Source organism: Thalassophryne amazonica, chromosome 1, assembly GCF_902500255.1.
Source record: "Thalassophryne amazonica chromosome 1, fThaAma1.1, whole genome shotgun sequence".
In the NCBI taxonomy this organism is placed as follows: Eukaryota; Metazoa; Chordata; class Actinopteri; order Batrachoidiformes; family Batrachoididae; genus Thalassophryne; species Thalassophryne amazonica.
In genome coordinates, this window is record NC_047103.1 from 104,880,833 (window position 1) to 104,902,560 (window position 21,728).

Sequence of the window (21,728 nt, forward strand, 5' to 3'; positions counted from 1 at the left end):
ACAATTCATAGGGGCATCGCCCATGGGAGGGGCAAAATGCCTCAATAGTGCCCCCTTGAAACTTTCAAAAACCCCTCCCCATAGGGGTTTTTTGGAGTAGGGAGATGAAAATTGGTACACATGACTTGCATAGATGTACAAAAAAGTCTCTTGCACCATTTGTCTACTCCAAACAGGAGGTAATACTGAGAACTGGTATAGTTTCTGTTGAGGGTTGATAATACAAATGTAAATTAACATTAAATATTTTCTCTCTCGCTGTCTTTCTCTCTGGGTGTTTTGCATTTGTCAGACGGGAGGATGGTTATACCGGCAAAATCTTTACAGGATCTGACATTCTAACAAGAGATGAGGCTCCTGTGCACCTGCAAGATCAGGAAATCCTATTTTAGCAAAGCGGTCAGATGGTAAATTTTATAGGGCCACTGTCAAATATATTTCAGGTGAAGATTAGGCTAAAGGCCCTCCTGACACTTGCACGACTTTGATGCACGCACTTGCACGCATGCCGTCGTTATGATCCCACCTGCTGTGTTCCCAGCTGGACATCGTGCTTTGTTCCACTGACTGCCATGCCTGTGCGCTGGATGCTGCTTCTATAAAATAATTATTTTGTAGTGGATTAATCATTTTCTGTGCGAGTTGTCTGTTGAAAACGGCTCTAATCGCTTCCAGAATCACAGAGGACCACTCCAGCTAGAGCTGTTCTCGTGGGCGCTGAACAAGCTGGAGAAAGCATTTGGAACCGTCTAAAAAGGTAATTATTTGTCATGTTTACATTGTCATGGCTTGGTAAAACAGTTGCATGTTCTTTCCTTCTTGTGAGCAGCTGTAAAAGTATGTTTATGCTAGATTTAACATCTCATTATAATTGTTCAGACAAGCTGCGCTCTGATGGGGTGCGCTGACACAACCACTCACACTGTTCACTTCTTCTTTACTCGACTTGACGAGCTGCACGTAGTGTTAGCGAGTAGATCGCACTATGTTGCATGACATTTATGCGTGAAAGCTTTTTTGAACATTTCAAAATTCTCTTTGCACAATTGCACGTGCCAACACCCCTCTCGCATTCAGTCTACACTCATTAAAGATAAGTTTACTCTCCTGCATGACACAGGGTGTGCAAGTGCATGCATCAAAGTTGTGCACGTGTCAGGAGGCCTTAAGCCATCAAAAGTCCACCCAATTCCACAGGAGTCCTTTTTAAATATGTTAAAGACCAATGAGCCATCAGACTCCACGTCAGACTCTGACACCATTATAATATAGATAGGAGCCCACAATCTGAACATGATGAGAAAATCCCAGTGCTTTGTGGGGACAGCGTGAATCCATTGCCTGAGGAGGGACATGCAACAGGCTTCAGTACTGTTGGCCCAGCACCCAATGGGTAGGCTTTTCGTAATTATTCCATAATTGCCTGGGCCCACGATTTCAAAGCTTTATTATTAACCTATAAGTTTTGGCAAAGTTCCAATCCAAAAAAACATTGGGATGACGTTGCTATTCAATTTGTCATCACATAATTATTTCAGTAAATAATATGTGAATGACAAATACTAATTTTACTTAAAACATATTTTTAGGAGGCAAAATCCAACATCTGTATCCACTTGGATTAGGGATTAAAAGTTTTGAACTCGTGGGCCCTGATGAAAATTGTCATTATTTTTGTTTAGTACACGGCTCTCTTGAATACTTGATTCCAATTGCTCAGTCAACAAAATTCTGCGGTGTTTATTTCTCGACAGGTCACTGCTGCTCTGTTGAGCAGACCGTTGGTAGGGATGCATAGCAATGGCCGACAAGCGCAATGCTCTCTGCTCTGCATTAATACAGTCTATTGTAAACATTATTTTATTTCACGATTGAATGATTTAGTTTGTAGGCTGTATTCTAAGCGGGATAATGTATAGTGAGCCAGTGATTACTGATAAAATAACTCCCTTCAGTCAGGAGTTATCTTTTCAGTAATCACTTGCTCACTATATACATTATCCCTTGCATAATGGTCAGAATTGTTTACATTCATCTGTTAAAATTAATCTTTTAATGTTTATACATTTTCAAATCTTTTCACAAAGAATGGAGACAGCTGATCCACAAGCTCACAATAGTGATGTTTCCATCAACCTATTTTTATTTGCATTTTCAAAAATTGCAAAAACAAGCTTGAATGGACATGTCCGAAATTCGAAAAAAGGCCAAAATATCACAAAAAAGTTTTTACGTTTGGCGGGGGTGGATTTTTTGCAATGGAAACGAATTTAGCCAGATTTAGTGAAAAACCATGACATAGCGCCACTGGCTCCCCTCCAGCTATCTTTATTTCTGACTGTACTGTGGTCAGTCTTTGTCGTCTCTGCCTCAAAATACTAATGTACGTGCTGTGTCAAAAGAGTAATCACCCTGCCAAGAGCCAACAAGTTTACAAATGTGTCCATCTTGTTGTCTCCATTAGCTAGGGTGACCAGTCATCCTCTTTTCCCCGGACATGTCCGCTTTCTAGCACTTTAAAAAAATATATGTAACGGAAAGAGGACAAGTCTGGGAAAAAAGAGGATGTCTAGTCACCCTACCGTTAGCTCCACAGACCTCACAAAAGAGCTCAGTGATTAGCTGTCCAAAAGTCATCTCTTGGCACCCTCTTCTTCTACGTTACTCCTCCCCTTCACGAGAAGCACAACAACCTGTTAACTCATAACTTGCGCAAAACAACAGTGAATGGAAACGTGGATAAATTAGCTTTTTCTTGAGCGAACTTTCATAAAATTTGCATAAACATTGCGATACATTTGGATGGAAACCTGTTGTGTGGGCCTCCAGAAGAGGAGGTACTGCTGGCCCACCACCAGAGGGCGCCCTGCCTGAAGTGCAGGCTTCGGGCACGAGAGGGCGCTGCCACCATGCAGGAGCCACCAGAGTGACAGCTGTCACTCATCACCCTTACCAGCTGTCACTCATCACCACTCATCATCATCAACCATACCATAAAAGCCAGACAACATCTCCACCTCACTGCCGAGATATCGTTCTACCTCTAAGGTAAACTCTCAGCCGTTTGACTGTGCCGTACGCACGTGATCTTTTTCTGAGTGTTTGCAGGAGATCCTGTTGACTGCTTTCAGCTGGTGCTGAGTTTTGTGGTCCGTGTAGGAGTGACGTTCTTCACCCCGCACGCCAAAACGGATAAGTAGCTCTCAGGCTCTGCACAACTGTGTTCTGTGTTAAAGGTGGAGGTGTTGTTTTCCACCTGGAAAGAAACACTTGCTGACTGATTACTGGGTGTGTTTTCACACACTAATTACATCTGTTTTTCTGCTTCCTGCCAGCAGTACCAGATCCGGCAGCTGAAGACGGTGGCCACCTGGGGACTCAGGACTTGGCGTCTCCAGTGTGTTTCCAGATCCGGTGGCAGTGGAAATCGTGTGGGGTCAGGCTCTTCTCTGGACGGTGCTCTCCTATCCTCGAGCCTGCCCACACGTCATCTTCGTGTAATTATCTGTAATCCAAATTCTGGTTCTGTCTGTATTCCGTTGTGCACATTTACAACAGTAAATTGTTATTTATTGGCTCATCCATTGTCCGGTTCCTTTGCGCCCCCTGTTGTGGGTCCGTGTCCCTACACTTTCCCAACAGAAACCCACCTAATAATGTGTTGTGACAAGTGAGCTTGTAGATTGGCTATTTCCACTATTGAAATGTTTTATGTTTTAAAGTATAAAATGGTTATAAATATGGCAGACTGTGGTCATAGTGAATTTATTTTCATTATTGGTGGTCATCATTACATAAAAAGTAGACATCACTGTACTTAATAGGGGCAATGCGTTAATCACAGCCGCCACCATATTTTGGAGGTACTTTGCCTCCATGTGTTAGTCAGCCAGCCAATGGGAGCAGTCAGGCTACAGCCATATTGTGGAGGTATCCGTGCCTCAGTGCATGAGTCACCAGTGGAAACAGTTGGGTGCAGTCAGGGTGGTGTTTACCTGTACCTCCAGACTTCACATCCAAAACATGGAGGCCACCATATTTGATGTACAGCCCCAGTTGTCAAGGCAGCGTCAACCCTTCTTTTATGTCTGTGCTTGTCATTTCAGTCAGTTCTTTGTAGTTATTTGTCATATCTATTCTGGGCAATTCATGTTTACAGAAATGTCATTTATGGTTCAGTGTAATTTTATGATAGCTCTACGAATGCGGACACAATTGGCTCATCACTCTACGTAGGCAATACAGCCAGCCCATCACCATATGGCCTCAACACCTGTGGTCCATCACCCTACAGAGGCAATACAGCTATCCCATCACCATATGGCCTCAACACCTGTGGTCCATCACCCTACAGAGGCAATACAGCTATCCCATCACCGTATGGCCTCAACACCTTTGGTCCATCACCCTACGGAGGCAATACAGCTATCCTATCACCATATGGTCTCAACACCTGTGGTCCATCACCCTACGGAGGCAATACAGCCAGCCCATCACCATATGGCCTCAACACCTTTGGTCCCTCACCCTACGGAGGCAATACAGGTATCCAATCACCATATCAATCAATCAATCAACTTTTTTTTTATATAGCGCCAAATCACAACAAACAGTTGCCCCAAGGCGCTTTATATTGTAAGGCAAGGCCATACAATAATTATGAAAAACCCCAACGGTCAAAACGACCCCCTGTGAGCAAGCACTTGGCTACAGTGGGAAGGAAAAACTCCCTTTTAACAGGAAGAAACCTCCAGCAGAACCAAGCTCAGGGAGGGGCAGTCTTCTGCTGAGACTGGTTGGGGCTGAGGGAAAGAACCAGGAATAAGACATGCTGTGGAAGGGGGCAGAGATCGATCACTAATGATTAAATGCGGAGTGATGCATACAGAGCAGAAAGAGAAAGAAACAGTGCATCATGGGAACCCCCCCACAGTCTACGTCTAAAGCAGCATAACCAAGGGATAGTCCAGGGTCACCTGATCCAGCCCTAACTATAAGCCTTAGCGAAAAGGAAAGTTTTAAGCCTAATCTTAAAAGTAGAGAGGGTATCTGTCTCCCTGATCTGAATTGGGAGCTGGTTCCACAGGAGAGGAGCCTGAAAGCTGAAGGCTCTGCCTCCCATTCTACTCTTACAAACCCTAGGAACTACAAGTAAGCCTGCAGTCTGAGAGCGAAGCGCTCTAATGGGGTAATATGGTACTACGAGGTCCCTAAGATAAGATGGGACCTGATTATTCAAAAAAAAAAAATATGACCTCAACACCTCTGGTCTAACACTCTACGGAGGTCATACACCCAACCCACCTCCGTATGGCTTCCACACCTCTGGTCCATCAACCGGCAGAGGCCATACACCCAGCACATCACCACATGGCCTCAATACCCCTGGTCCATCAAGTGGCAGAGGCCAGGCAACTGTCCTGCTAGCCAGTGGGGTCAATCCATCTGACAGCAGAAAAGAAGCTCGCCCTGCATTCGGAAGAGATGCAGGCAGCTCATCTGACGAAGGCAACCTCTCATGTGGACAGCAGGTAGCAAACGCATGGATACCATGTGATAGATGTAAGGGGGAGGGGGAAAGAAGCCTACGCAGCCAGAGAAGGATCGATGAAGTCATCTTGAGAATAGGCAAGTCATTTCTGCTAATTCATTCATGATGTGAACGTGATAACGCTGTGAGGGAATGGCTTCGGAATTGGTACAAATGTTCACTTGGACATATTGGTGTGGACAAACTTGGCTGAAGACTGCAACTACGCTGTTGCGCGGAGGCATACAACCACGATGCGGTAATTCTAGTTTTTTCTTGTGGTGTATCTCTATTTGCCCTGAAGAAAGCCTATGCGAGGTTGTGTAGGCATGTTTTTTATATGTTCAACGATTTAACTTGCCTGCCATTAAAGCTGTTCAACCATTATGAAGAGCAGCTTGGTATTTTCTCACTCTTGTATTTATACTTTCTACCTCTCAGATCCAGACCAGGTCAGAGAGCTTCAGACTCTTTGTGACCTCAATGGAGAGAGACATTGTGACAGCCCATTTACACCACTGGGACAGCAGGAGCTCTTTCCTGGGAGCGGCTTGTTCATCTCATCCTTCCGCCTTGCTGCCATGAATCAAGCATCAAAACCACATAGCATGCGTCTGTTTCATGCACATTTTGATTATTTCTTCACTGCTGAGGAGTGTCAAAATGTAGTCCGCTTTGGTCACCATGGCAACAACCTTTCAGGAAAGGAAGGAAAGCGGGTCCTTGACCGTAAAAAGGTTGACAGAATCCTAAGTTTTCTCAAAATTAGGCTCTGTGTGTTTTCAGGCCAGAATAGAAGGGATAATGATTACACCAATCATAAAAGTGTAGCAATGATTACTATCACAATATGTGTCTTATTGCTGCCTTATGGCAAAAATCACAATTAATTGAACTTTTAACCTCGATTAAGGGCCCCTTCACACATAGTGCGAATAAAGTACAACTCAGGGTGACTCACGGCAAAACAGCTCATATAATCGAACCGTAAAACATTGCACCAATGGGCAGGCGTGCATGATGCCAATGCGGCGGTTCGTGCATGTAGGAACACACTGCCACCAGCTGCACGATGTGGCTGCTGTGAAGAAAAAATAAATAAAAATTTTTAAAAAATACATGCTGTGATAGTTTTGTGCACGTTGGAACACAGTAGTTTTTCACAGCAGCTGTTTCATGTGGTTACACATCGCACAGCTGCTGATAATAAAAAAAAATTACATGCCACCCACGGGACTCAAACCCGCAACTTCCAAAAGCTCAGACTGCCAGTCAGAAACTTTACCACTGAGCTACAATCGCTGTCCTGTGAAATCTGTGGGAACCTGCATGATATGAGCAAGGAGATGGATGTATTTAAAATGAAATAAACCCACACATCATATAAAAACACTGCACGCGAAACACATGCACACATGTTGTGGGGGGAGCTGACACTCTGGCACTCCACATGTGCACTCGGCAACTCCACAGCCGTGGGGGCACTTAGACAAATTTCACATCCACCTCAACAGTGATTATCTGCAGACTGTTTTCATGTATCTGTTAGCTGTTTAATCTGTGCAGTTAGATTGATCTAGTTATCTAGATTACGATTTGTTTCCCAGTGTAATCTGTTGGGTATTTTCTCCTCCAAACATTTTTAAAACCTTTAACAAGACAAACAGAGTCAAGAAACACCAGTGAGACAGAAAGTCAAATTTTACGCGCGGAGTGCAGTCAGGCTGTACACCAAGGCTACACTAAAGTCTGGCCTGCTTTTCCGCTCTTTTTATTAAGAGACGCCCTCATCACATAAACAAAAAACTTGTCCTAAGGGTGGGGGTGATGACGCAAGACAAGTTTCTTCCCGTAACATAAACGCATACGTCAATAAGTGCAGCTGTAAGGAAGAACACTTTCTTTTACACAGGTCAGCACATCTCGTTCGTCTGTTGCAGTTATCAGCTGTTCTGCATCTGCCTGAAGTGTCCTGTCCTTCACACTCCTTCACACTAAGCACCACATCACAACAGTCAAAACGTTCTCTTACTCCCAGTCGTTAGAGGCTGCGAAAACAAAGTTATATTATAATAATAAGTACATCCAGCCCTTCATTCCCAGCTCAGATTGACCCCAGAGTGCTAAAACAAAATTGAATTCTCAGGCTTGGTTAAGACAGGTGCAAAACAGCACAACACCGTTCTCATGAGAAAGAAGACAAAGCTAAAACAAGGTTGAATAACACGTACATTCTCAGGGTGAAGTGTAAAACAGCACAACACCGTTCTCATGAGAAAGAAGACAAAGCTAAAACAAGGTTGAATAACACGTACATTCTCAGGGTGAAGTGCAAAACAGCACAACACCGTTCTCATGAGAAAGAAGACAAATGTACAAATGTTTAACAGTGATAACATATATACAAAATCTTTAACATTCCCCTCCTGTTTATCGCCTGTTAAACATACAGTAGGCATCACTCAGCTTAGCACTTCTTTTTGAGATTTTCACTAAGAGGTTCATCATGGTATGTTTTCTCTATAGGCTTACACCCCAGAGGTGATGTCATCATTGTCACCATCATCGGTGTCTGGGTCATCATACTTCCATTGGTCTGGGTACAGGTCAGGAGAGCCATCGTCCTCCTCGTCGTCGTCTGTCCCCAGAAGTGGATATGATGCCGGACCCCCTCCTGGTCCTGGACTTATTGCTGTGGTTATCATTCTATTTACAAGGCCTCGGAGACATGGAATACAACAACATCCACACAATGTTAGAATTGCAGCAAATACTGCTATAGACACTAATAGTGAAGAAATCAAAGACCTCCATTTTCCCATCCCTTCCAGCCACCAATCCCAGCCTTCGGTGTTTACTCCACTGTGCTCTTTCATCTTCCTGTTCAACGTCCTCAGCCCGTCAATGGCTTGAGTGAGACTGCCGTCTGCAGCCGTGTTGTTGGGAATGAATGTGCAGCATTGTTCTCCGAACATGGCACAAACACCTCCTTTCTCTGCCAACAACATATCCAGAGCAATACGATTCTGGAAGGCCATAAGGAACGTGGCTTCTAACTGTGAATGGACAGCCTTAAATCCTTCCTCAGTCCAATTTCCTAATTTCTGTACATTGTAGTGGATGTAGTTTATTCTGTCCACATTTTTATTAATTGAACACCACCAACAGATGGAAGATTCGAATCCAGCTGCTATTTGATCAACCGGTTTATACTCATCAGGCACTCCCCTGGGGACTCCTATTGCGTCAATATATGTTGGATTTCCCACTCCTTTCCAATCTCTTTTTACTCTATGTCTGGCTATGCCTTTCTGCCAATCTTCAGGAATAAGAGAGGCTGCATATGTCGTAACGTCTTCAGGGGTCATGGGTATGGCTTCAACTGGTAACAATAATGATATTAATGCACAATAACCTGACACATTCCGTGGCAGTCTGTCAAAGATTCTGTTATCCCCACACCACCACCATACGTCACTCCTCCCGACAGGTTTGAATGTGGGAGTACTATGGACCACATTCTTACACCAGGCGGTGTGGTTTAAGCTACCCAAAGTTTTAGTATTCAAAAAAGAAAAGTAGCATAACAAGGACTGTCCGTGGGGTCCAGAAACCCTCGTTCTTTTTTTTTTCATCCGGTTTGGACGGAGGTCATCTCTGCTGTGACGTTAGTAAGTCAAAATGGGAAAAGAGAAGATTCACATCAACATTGTGGTCATCGGCCATGTGGACTCCGGCAAATCCACCACCACCGGACACCTGATCTACAAGTGTGGAGGAATCGACAAGCGAACCATCGAGAAGTTTGAGAAAGACGCTGCTGAGATGGGCAAAGGTTCCTTCAAGTACGCCTGGGTGCTGGACAAACTAAAGGCCGAGCGCGAGCGTGGAATCACCATTGACATCGCTCTGTGGAAGTTTGAGTCCAGCAAGTACTATATAACCATCATTGATGCTCCCGGACGAGCCCCCAGTCAATGTTGGGTATTTTCTCCTCCAAACATTTTTAAAACCTTTAACAAGACAGAGTCAAGAAACACCAGTGAGACAGAAAGTCAAATTTTACGCGCGGAGTGCAGTCAGGCTGTACACCAAGGCTACACTAAAGTCTGGCCTGCTTTTCCGCTCTTTTTATTAAGAGACGCCCTCATCACATAAACAAAAAACTTGTCCTAAGGGTGGGGGTGATGACGCAAGACAAGTTTCTTCCCGTAACATAAACGCATACGTCAATAAGTGCAGCTGTAAGGAAGAACACTTTCTTTTACACAGGTCAGCACATCTCGTTCGTCTGTTGCAGTTATCAGCTGTTCTGCATCTGCCTGAAGTGTCCTGTCCTTCACACTCCTTCACACTAAGCACCACATCACAACAGTCAAAACGTTCTCTTACTCCCAGTCGTTAGAGGCTGCGAAAACAAAGTTATATTATAATAATAAGTACATCCAGCCCTTCATTCCCAGCTCAGATTGACCCCAGAGTGCTAAAACAAAATTGAATTCTCAGGCTTGGTTAAGACAGGTGCAAAACAGCACAACACCGTTCTCATGAGAAAGAAGACAAAGCTAAAACAAGGTTGAATAACACGTACATTCTCAGGGTGAAGTGCAAAACAGCACAACACCGTTCTCATGAGAAAGAAGACAAAGCTAAAACAAGGTTGAATAACACGTACATTCTCAGGGTGAAGTGCAAAACAGCACAACACCGTTCTCATGAGAAAGAAGACAAATGTACAAATGTTTAACAGTGATAACATATATACAAAATCTTTAACATAATCTTTACGTGCCTTAACTAAAGCACTCCTTCTGCTGAATCATCTCTAAATTATTTACACATTATTTACTTTGCGTGTTTTTAGGAATCCGCTAGCTTAGCGTAGCTACTAGCTCTTAGCCGATTTAGCATGGCGGCTTCTCCTGTCTCTCCCGCACTTTTCTGCTCTGGGTGTGAAATGTTTAGTTATTCCTCGGCCTCCTTTAGCAGTAACGGTACTTGTAATAAGTGTAGCTTATTCGTAGCTTTGGAGGCCAGGCTGGGCGAATTGGAGACTCGGCTCCGCACCGTGGAAAATTCTACAGCTAGCCAGGCCCCTGTAGTCGGTGCGGACCAAGGTAGCTTAGCCGCCGTTAGTTACCCTCTGGCAGATCCCGAGCAGCCGGGAAAGCAGGCTGACTGGGTGACTGTGAGGAGGAAGCGTAGCCCTAAACAGAAGCCCTGTGTACACCGCCAACCCGTTCACATCTCTAACCGTTTTTCCCCACTCGACGACACACCCGCCGAGGATCAAACTGGTTATTGGCGACTCTGTTTTGCGAAATGTGAAGTTAGCGACACCAGCAACCATAGTCAATTGTCTTCCGGGGGCCAGAGCAGGCGACACTGAAGGAAATTTGAAACTGCTGGCTAAGGCTAAGCGTAAATTTGGTAAGATTGTAATTCACATCGGCAGTAATGACACCCGGTTACGCCAATCGGAGGTCACTAAAATTAACATTAAATCGGTGTGTAACTTTGCAAAAACAATGTCGGACTCTGTAGTTTTCTCTGGGCCCCTCCCCAATCAGACCGGGAGTGACATGTTTAGCCGCATGTTCTCCTTGAATTGCTGGCTGTCTGAGTGGTGTCCAAAAAATGAGGTGGGCTTCAGAGATAATTGGCAAAGCTTCTGGGGAAAACCTGGTCTTGTTAGGAGAGACGGCATCCATCCCACTTTGGATGGAGCAGCTCTCATTTCTAGAAATCTGGCCAATTTTCTTAAATCCTCCAAACCGTGACTATCCAGGGTTGGGACCAGGAAGCAGAGTTGTAGTCTTACACACCTCTCTGCAGCTTCTCTCCCCCTGCCATCCCCTCATTACCCCATCCCCGTAGAGACGGTGCCTGCTCCCAGACTACCAATAACCAGCAAAAATCTATTTAAGCATAAAAATTCAAAAAGAAAAAATAATATAGCACCTTCAACTGCACCACAGACTTAAACAGTTAAATGTGGTCTATTAAATATTAGGTCTCTCTCTTCTAAGTCCCTGTTGGTAAATGATATAATAATTGATCAACATATTGATTTATTCTGCCTTACAGAAACCTGGTTACAGCAGGATGAATATGTTAGTTTAAATGAGTCAACACCCCCGAGTCACACTAACTGTCAGAATGCTCGTAGCACGGGCCGGGGCGGAGGATTAGCAGCAATCTTCCATTCCAGCTTATTAATTAATCAAAAACCCAGACAGAGCTTTAATTCATTTGAAAGCTTGACTCTTAGTCTTGTCCATCCAAATTGGAAGTCCCAAAAACCAGTTTTATTTGTTATTATCTATCGTCCACCTGGTCGTTACTGTGAGTTTCTCTGTGAATTTTCAGACCTTTTGTCTGACTTAGTGCTTAGCTCAGATAAGATAATTATAGTGGGCGATTTTAACATCCACACAGATGCTGAGAATGACAGCCTCAACACTGCATTTAATCTATTATTAGACTCTATTGGCTTTGCTCAAAAAGTAAATGAGTCCACCCACCACTTTAATCATATCTTAGATCTTGTTCTGACTTATGGTATGGAAATAGAAGACTTAACAGTATTCCCTGAAAACTCCCTTCTGTCTGATCATTTCTTAATAACATTTACATTTACTCTGATGGACTACCCAGCAGTGGGGAATAAGTTTCATTACACTAGAAGTCTTTCAGAAAGCGCTGTAACTAGGTTTAAGGATATGATTCCTTCTTTATGTTCTCTAATGCCATATACCAACACAGTGCAGAGTAGCTACCTAAACTCTGTAAGTGAGATAGAGTATCTCGTCAATAGTTTTACATCCTCATTGAAGACAACTTTGGATGCTGTAGCTCCTCTAAAAAAGAGAGCTTTAAATCAGAAGTGCCTGACTCCATGGTATAACTCACAAACTCGTAGCTTAAAGCAGATAACCCGTACGTTGGAGAGGAAATGGCGTCTCACTAATTTAGAAGATCTTCACTTAGCCTGGAAAAAGAGTCTGTTGCTCTATAAAAAAGCCCTCCGTAAAGCTAGGACATCTTTCTACTCATCACTAATTGAAGAAAATAAGAACAACCCCAGGTTTCTTTTCAGCACTGTAGCCAGGCTGACAAAGAGTCAGAGCTCTATTGAGCTGAGTATTCCATTAACTTTAACTAGTAATGACTTCATGACTTTCTTTGCTAACAAAATTTTAACTATTAGAGAAAAAATTACTCATAACCATCCCAAAGACGTATCGTTATCTTTGGCTGCTTTCAGTGATGCCGGTATTTGGTTAGACTCTTTCTCTCCGATTGTTCTGAGTTATTTTCATTAGTTACTTCATCCAAACCATCAACATGTTTATTAGACCCCATTCCTACCAGGCTGCTCAAGGAAGCCCTACCATTATTTAATGCTTTGATCTTAAATATGATCAATCTATCTTTGTTAGTTGGCTATGTACCACAGGCTTTTAAGGTGGCAGTAATTAAACCATTACTTAAAAAGCCATCACTTGACCCAGCTATCTTAGCTAATTATCACCAACCTTCCTTTTCTCGCAAAAATTCTTGAAAGGGTAGTTGTAAAACAGCTAACTGATCATCTGCAGAGGAATGGTCTATTTGAAGAGTTTCAGTCAGGTTTTAGAATTCATCATAGTACAGAAACAGCATTAGTGAAGGTTACAAATGATCTTCTTATGGCCTCGGACAGTGGACTCATCTCTGTGCTTGTTCTGTTAGACCTCAGTGCTGCTTTTGATACTGTTGACCATAAAATTTTATTACAGAGATTAGAGCATGCCATAGGTATTAAAGGCACTGCGCTGCGGTGGTTTGAATCATATTTGTCTAATAGATTACAATTTGTTCATGTAAATGGGGAATCTTCTTCACAGACTAAAGTTAATTATGGAGTTCCACAAGGTTCTGTGCTAGGACCAATTTTATTCACTTTATACATGCTTCCGTTAGGCAGTATTATTAGACGGTATTGCTTAAATTTTCATTGTTACGCAGATGATACCCAGCTTTATCTATCCATGAAGCCAGAGGACACACACCAATTAGCTAAACTGCAGGATTGTCTTACAGACATAAAGACATGGATGACCTCTAATTTCCTGCTTTTAAACTCAGATAAAACTGATGTTATTGCACTTGGCCCCACAAATCTTAGAAACATGGTGTCTAACCAGATCCTTACTGTGGATGGCATTACCCTGACCTCTAGTAATACTGTGAGAAATCTTGGAGTCATTTTTGATCAGGATATGTCATTCAAAGCGCATATTAAACAAATATGTAGGACTGCTTTTTTGCATTTACGCAATATCTCTAAAATCAGAAAGGTCTTGTCTCAGAGTGATGCTGAAAAACTAATTCATGCATTTATTTCCTCTAGGCTGGACTCTTGTAATTCATTATTATCAGGTTGTCCTAAAAGTTCCCTAAAAAGCCTCCAGTTAATTCAAAATGCTGCAGCTAGAGTACTGACGGGGACTAGAAGGAGAGAGCATATCTCACCCATATTGGCCTCTCTTCATTGGCTTCCTGTTAATTCTAGAATAGAATTTAAAATTCTTCTTCTTACTTGTAAGGTTTTGAATAATCAGGTCCCATCTTATCTTAGGGACCTCGTAGTACCATATCACCCCAATAGAGCGCTTCGCTCTCAGACTGCAGGCTTACTTGTAGTTCCTAGGGTTTGTAAGAGTAGAATGGGAGGCAGAGCCTTCAGCTTTCAGGCTCCTCTCCTGTGGAACCAGCTCCCAATTCAGATCAGGGAGACAGACACCCTCTCTACTTTTAAGATTAGGCTTAAAACTTTCCTTTTTGCTAAAGCTTATAGTTAGGGCTGGATCAGGTGACCCTGAACCATCCCTTAGTTATGCTGCTATAGACGTAGACTGCTGGGGGGTTCCCATGATGCACTGTTTCTTTCTCTTTTTGCTCTGTATGCACCACTCTGCATTTAATCATTAGTGATCGATCTCTGCTCCCCTCCACAGCATGTCTTTTTCCTGGTTCTCTCCCTCAGCCCCAACCAGTCCCAGCAGAAGACTGCCCCTCCCTGAGCCTGGTTCTGCTGGAGGTTTCTTCCTGTTAAAAGGGAGTTTTTCCTTCCCACTGTAGCCAAGTGCTTGCTCACAGGGGGTCGTTTTGACCGTTGGGGTTTTACATAATTATTGTATGGCCTTGCCTTACAATATAAAGCGCCTTGGGGCAACTGTTTGTTGTGATTTGGCGCTATATAAAAAAATTGATTGATTGATTGATTGATTGATGATGACAGTATGAATGGCCACACATTTTCTAATTGCCATGCGAGCGGTGTGAGATGTTCGTGTGTGTCACCTGGAATTTGGCCGACACCTGCTGCGAGAGGGATTGGTGGGCTTGCACAGCGCACACTCTAATCCTACTCCAGCCCCCAACCCTAACCTTAACCATAACCTAATCCTACTCCTTCCCCAACCCTAAGTATAACAACCCCCCCCCCCCCCCCCCCCCTCCACTTCACTTTTAATTTTGTGCAGCCATCACGGAATGAATTAGAATGAATTTGTGCTGCCGTAACGAAAATGAGGTGCTTTTTATCACAATATCACGAACCAATAGATTAATGTATATTTTGTGCTGTTGAATCACGACTTGTCGTGAGACTGGTGTGTATTTTCAGTTTCTTTACTTTTGTATTTTAAGCTGCCCTCATACGTGGATATTATTTGTTGATATTTTATCTTGTGGGAGTGAAAATAATGATGCTTTAAGGTGTGACGCTGTGACTAATGTCGTTTGGTTTCAAAACCAAACCCACTTGATTAGAGCGATGAAAAGATCATGGTTTGGGTTAAAATGATCACTGGAGACAAGTTTTCACATTCTTTAAAGAAATGCAACCTTTGTTGTTATGGCAACAGTGAAAACCATGATTAATTGACATGGGCCAGATTATGTCAGAGTTTCTAAATGTCGGTTTTGATTATTTCTCAATTAACTGCCCAGCTCTACTTCTTGGCCAGGGCTTGCTTGTAAAAGACCAATCTGCCTAGTAAAATAAGGATTAAAAAAAAAGTTTAACACCATAAATTAAGTTTTATTCAGTATCACTGATAGCATCTTTTTAAGGATAAGACTGTTATTTATTTAGGTTTATGATTGGCCCCAGAAATTAACTTGTTGATTTGAAATTCTTTGCAATGAAATAGATGTCTCACACTGTTGTGTGTTGACCTGAAATACAGTTGTGTAAGGTTTATGCAAGTTTTTTGTGTGTGTCACTACTAATGCCAGATTTCAATGCTTTTGTCTTACATCTTATGTCCTGAGATGTGCTACTCTGCCTGGTTGGGAACAAATCGAGGAGGCCAGGCTCAAGAAAGCCTTCATCAACAAATGTAGGGCCAGGACCGGCCCAAGCCTTTATGGGGCCTTAAGCAGAATTTCATTTGGGGGCCCCCCTACCATCACCTCAGCACCAGATGCCTCATTATTCCATAGGCTACACTGTTATGTGTGTAACGTACCCACAATCATTAGCATTATTTGTAATTATCTTACATCATACAGGTGTCATTCTTGTTTTTAACCTTAAAGGGGTAGCAAACTCATAAATATGTTTTAATTAACTTCTACATACAGAGTGATGTATAAGTATGGCTCATTAATTTAACTATTTGAAAGTAACATCAGCAGGCAGGAGACTGCATTTATAGTAAACACGTTAAATAGTTTAATTTCTTTCAGATGTGCAATGGTGTGCAAAATGTTCAATATCCAAATACAAAATAGAATCAAATGACATTCACATTATCTTACAGAAAAATAAAGTTGTAATCAAAATTAAATACTTAAATAATAAATACAATACTTAAATAATCTCCAAAATGAACACAGAAATCCACAACATAACAGCAATGTGTGTGCATAGCAATGCACACACATTGCACTGGGGGCTATTGCTTTAACTTTGGCCTGCAAACCTTTGAGAGCTGAGCTACTTTTACCCACCTTTTGCACCAAATTAATCTGAGGAGTTGATCTGCCCTGCTGTTTAACTCTAAGTTTTTCTTCGTAAGGAAGACTATCAAATGGCTTCGCCAAAATCCGGTCCACAACATTCAAATTTACTGCCATTATGTGCAGCTTGCTACCTAGCTAGCTCGCTAGCTGGGACTGGCGCGAGGCTAGTGTGAAGTGTGTCTGCCTGTGAGTGCTTTGTGACGGTGGACGGGCTCAGCAGCACCCGCTGCTCGGTAGGGACAGAAACTGCGATAGAAGTCAGTCTCCAAACACAAGCAGCTACAAAAAAAAAAAAAAAAAAAAAAAACACCAGAAATAGAAGCTCGATTTATCGCTAGTCGTTTTTAACTAAGAAAATGCCGCTAAGAGGATTAGGAAAGTCTCCGCTTCAACTCAACAGAATGAAAATGCTCCCACAGATGTTTACACCAAAAGATCGCTGATTCGCTCATTTCGCTGTCAATCAAAAAGGGATTCAGCCTCAGACAGATCATCCAATCATCATGCAGAAGCTGAGCGTCCGGGCCAGTCGAGGCCAGCCCACTGCCCCATAGACCCCCAGACACGCTGAGCGTCCGATGGGCGGGACAAAGCCCAGCATTTATCCAATGACTCGTCTAGTTTCGCTGCATGCTTTGTGTCGCTATTGAACTCTGTGGACGCTGCGTCCACACTGTTTAAAGCGCTGTGAAGCTGCAGGTTTGAGTGAGAGGAAAGCCGCGTCGTTACTAGTGATAAGAAGCTGATTCTGAACAAAAGTTGAGCGCGTTGTAGCGCATATTTAGTCAATGACATGTACACACAACAGTATATATTTGATCACTTATTTTTTTGACATTTTAGGGGAAGCTGAGCTTCCCTTGCAGGCTTATGCCGTGTTCACACCGGGCGCGACGTGAGCGACTGCAGCCACAGGTTGCCATGTAATCCCTATGTAAGGACGCGTTCTGGCGCCAAACAGCGCAGCGCGACGCGATGGATGCGAGTGAAGCGATGCGAGTGAAGCGATTTTGAGCATTTTGCGCGTTTGTGGCACGATATTGCGTTGCGTCATGTCGCGTTGCCCTCCTCCCCAAGTTCAAAAATCGGAACTTTTTCATCTCGTCACGCCGCGATGACCAATCAGGGACTGAATATGTAGTGACGTGGAGATATCTGGAGTTTGACTGAGGATGTGAACATGTCCTGTATCTGGTAGCAGCCTGTGAGCAGGACTTATGTCTGTTTTGTCTTTTATTTCACAATCATGACAAGAGTTTTTGGAGCGAACAGCAGCACCACAGCAGCGGGGAGCGGAGTTTCTTTTTATTTTTATTTTACGTGCGCGCGCGAATCGTCCTGGAGATTATTTTACTTATTAACTACACAGATGTATAATAAAGCAAATGGTGACTGGTTTCTAAACACAATTATGACAGAGTTTTTTGGGGGAAGAGCGAGCTGCAGCAAGCAGCGGAGTTTCTTTTTTTCTTTTTTTTTATTATTTACATGTGCGCTCGCGAACGGGACAGTTGATCCTCAAACTGGGTCCCGCAGAGGTGGAAGGACCGCTGAAAGCGGCCGTCACCCAGACACAGCTCCTGCAGCAAATAATGATACTCTCTGTATTGGGAGCTTTCCACAGCAACTCGCTCCGTGTGATCAAGGTCCGTCATGTTAACTTGACTGACAACCGGAGCTGGCGAGCGGAATGGAAGCTCCTCCTATTTGATGACGCACCGGGGCGAATTTTCGCAGCGAAAGTCCACCCAAGCAGAGCGACACACCGGGCGAAGGAGGCGCGTCCGTCGCCTGGTGACCCACGCGAATTTGTAGCGTCTGATCGCGCCTGGTGTGAACGCAGCATAGTTAGAGCAATCGCCTCTGACTTTAAGACACCTAAAGCACTTTATACTAAACAAACGGAGCATTTTGCAAATAATGACAACAAAAATTGTAATATTGGACATGCAAACCTACCTTTGTCTTGTTGTTTTTTCTCATCTTCCAACTTCTTTTTTTCTTTTCTCCGCTCCAGAGGGATAATTTCTTTTCTGAGACATGACTTGCACTCACTTCATTCCTCACGATTAGTCATCGACCACCTGACCCAAGCGGTGCATCTAAATTTGCCCAACGGTGGCAGCAGCCAACAGGAGGCATCAATTAACCTAGTATTGGTATTTTGTCAAAATGAATTTATTTTTTTCGGGTGTAATACAATTTCGTTTAAATTATTCAATATTATTTTAATTTCATGTATATATATTTTCTTTTTTTATCACAATGTCTCGGTGCTCTCGGGGCCCCCTGGTGGCGTGGAGGCCCTAAGCGACCGCGTAGTTGGCGTATGCCTTGGGCCGGCTCTGTGTAGGGCCAGAGCAGCTTCTAGGACACTGCTATAGCCTGCTATGTGGAATGCATTTCAATGGTAGTATTCAGTTGTTCACGTTTATCAGCAGTACCGGTCAATGCTCATTGTTTTAACATACAGTCTGGAGTGTTCATTTATGTAAGCTAGATTTGTAAGTGTTTTCTGTTTTTAAAGAATAGTTCACCCCAAAATGAAAATACTTTATCACTTACACCCTTTGCAAATTTGCACTTTATTAATTTGTTTTATTTTCATATCTAATTTATGTTTTGTATTTTGTTTAATTTTTTTTTTTTTTTTAAAAAAGCTTATGGTAAATGGTGCTGTCAGTTAAAATAAAAGTTATAAATTTTCACTTGAGTATTTTTTTTATATTACTAAAGATAATTGCTGCTTGTTAAAATAAGTGTTGTAAATTTTCACTATTGAGTATTGTTTTTATATTACTAAAGATAATTAATCTTTAAATTACATTCTCAATTTGTTCTTGTATTTTTCAAATACTGTTGATATCATTCTCATATATAGCTTCAGTAAGACATTTAAGAGAAATAAACAAGACATGGAAGAGACATTGGACACACAATGATAAGATCTCTTTCAGGAATCATACTTCTCAGATTTGTCTCCTAAAAGTCTCAGATTCATCATCCTTCAAAATATCCAAGACATAATTGAGATCAGGGGCATACAATTATGAGATATCATTTCTTTACCCCACTTCTCAAGTATTGCTCAAATGGTTATCTCAACACAACCTGCATTGTCTTATTAGTGATGTGTAGCAATGTTGTCTCATTTCATCTTTTCTCTTGCTCTTAAGGGACCCTTAGGAGAAATAACTCAGAAACAAATGATCACAGAATGATATGAATATGAGAAGCTAAAACGGATCTCAAGAGATGAGATTGATGAGCAACATATTTTTTCCTATGGGAGCTCTGGGTGAGAGCAGAAAGTAATCAGAGGATTTCTAACACCTGTTTGGACCATTCATTGACTGACACACAAAGCCAAGGGAGTCAGAAGAAACAACTCAAGGTTTCAATGGAAGACACTGCTGGTATGATTTACATTTGTATGATTAAGGAATCATGTCGTTACTGACAGCAGGTTAAATGTCAGCAATACTGATGACAAAGCTGTCTGACTCCAAATAACTATTAATGAGAAAATATGTTTGTTGTGCTTTTTGGTTTTCTTTTGAAGGTTATCAGCCTATTTAATCTTCAAGAATTGCAGTAAATGCAGAAAAGAAGAATGAGTTGTCCTGAACGTCCTTTCATATGAAACAAAGCCTTTTTCAAGTTTGGGCACGAGCTGTGTGAAATCAAACATAACTTGATAAAAACAAAACAAAAATATTTAAATTTGAAGTTGAACTGTGTGCCTTCTGTAATGCAGCAGATGAAACATTACAACATATGTTTTTCTTATGCCCCGTGTCCTCAAACTTTTGGGTAGAAATAAGAAATTGGTTATTACTTAGAATAAATGACATCCCAGCTTTTGAGATTTCTCATATATTATTTTGTATGGATTTTTTAAACCCAATGTCTCTGATATAATAAATATGTAGTAAGTGGAGAAATAGAAAACTATCCTTCGACTGGTTTATAAATGATTTCAAATTATTTTTCCTATCCCTTAAAAAAATTACACTCCAACAAAATAGCTAGATCTGTGGAGGTATATCTTGTTTGTTGCTCATTTGAATTATACCTAAGATTTTGCTTCTTGTTTTCTGGGTTTTATATATATATATGTAAAACATTGCCCTGTGATCTGTAAAACCCCAGTCCTTGTTTTTTTTTTTTTAATTCTTACTTTATATTTCTCTGTATTTTGAAGGGGCAAGTTCCAAAGTACTGGGCCTGGTTCGAGAAACGTCGGCCGTCTTCGGCCAAAGCATGCTCATGGAAACCATAGACATTAAAAGAGTAAGCGCTGCATCGACGGCTACCGCCCATTGGTGCTGATGCTGACAATACTCCATATATATATATATATATATATATATATATATATATATATATGCAAAACATAGTATGGTATGACAAGGTTCTGTCCTTTTTGCCTGTGATTGGCTAGCAGGAGTTTACCATGATTGGCTATTTGATTTGGTCGTAAAACGTCATCTTACATTAAGGAACTGCTGTTGTCTTGTTTATCCATCGAACTACACTCAACAAAAATATAAACGCAACACTTTTGGTTTTGCTCCCATTTTGTATGAGATGAACTCAAAGATCTAAAACTTTTTCCACATACACAATATCACCATTTCCCTCAAATATTGTTCACAAACCAGTCTAAATCTGTGATAGTGAGCACTTCTCCTTTGCTGAGATAATCCATCCCACCTCACAGGTGTTCCATATCAAGATGCTGATTAGACACCATGATTAGTGCACAGGTGTGCCTTAGACTGCCCACAATAAATGGCCACTCTAAAAGGTGCAGTTTTGTTTTATTGGGGGGGGATACAAGTCAGTATCTGGTGTGACCACCATTTGCCTCATGCAGTGCAACACATTTCCTTCGCATAGAGTTTATCAGGTTGTCAATTGTGGCCTGTGGAATGTTGGTTCACTCCTCTTCAATGGCTGTGCGAAGTTGCTGGATGGGCTTATCGATCTCGTTATACGGTTAGACAATCGGTTGGAGGAACGCCGTCGGGAGCGAGGCGAAGGACGTGGCCGGGCACGCGCTGTCCCTCTCCCTTCCGGGTTCAAAAAGGTTCCGCCCTCCCCATGCTCCACAGCCGCAGCGCTCCGTGGGGCAACAGCTCCCCCTGCTGACATTGCTAGGGAAACGCAGAGGGCCAAA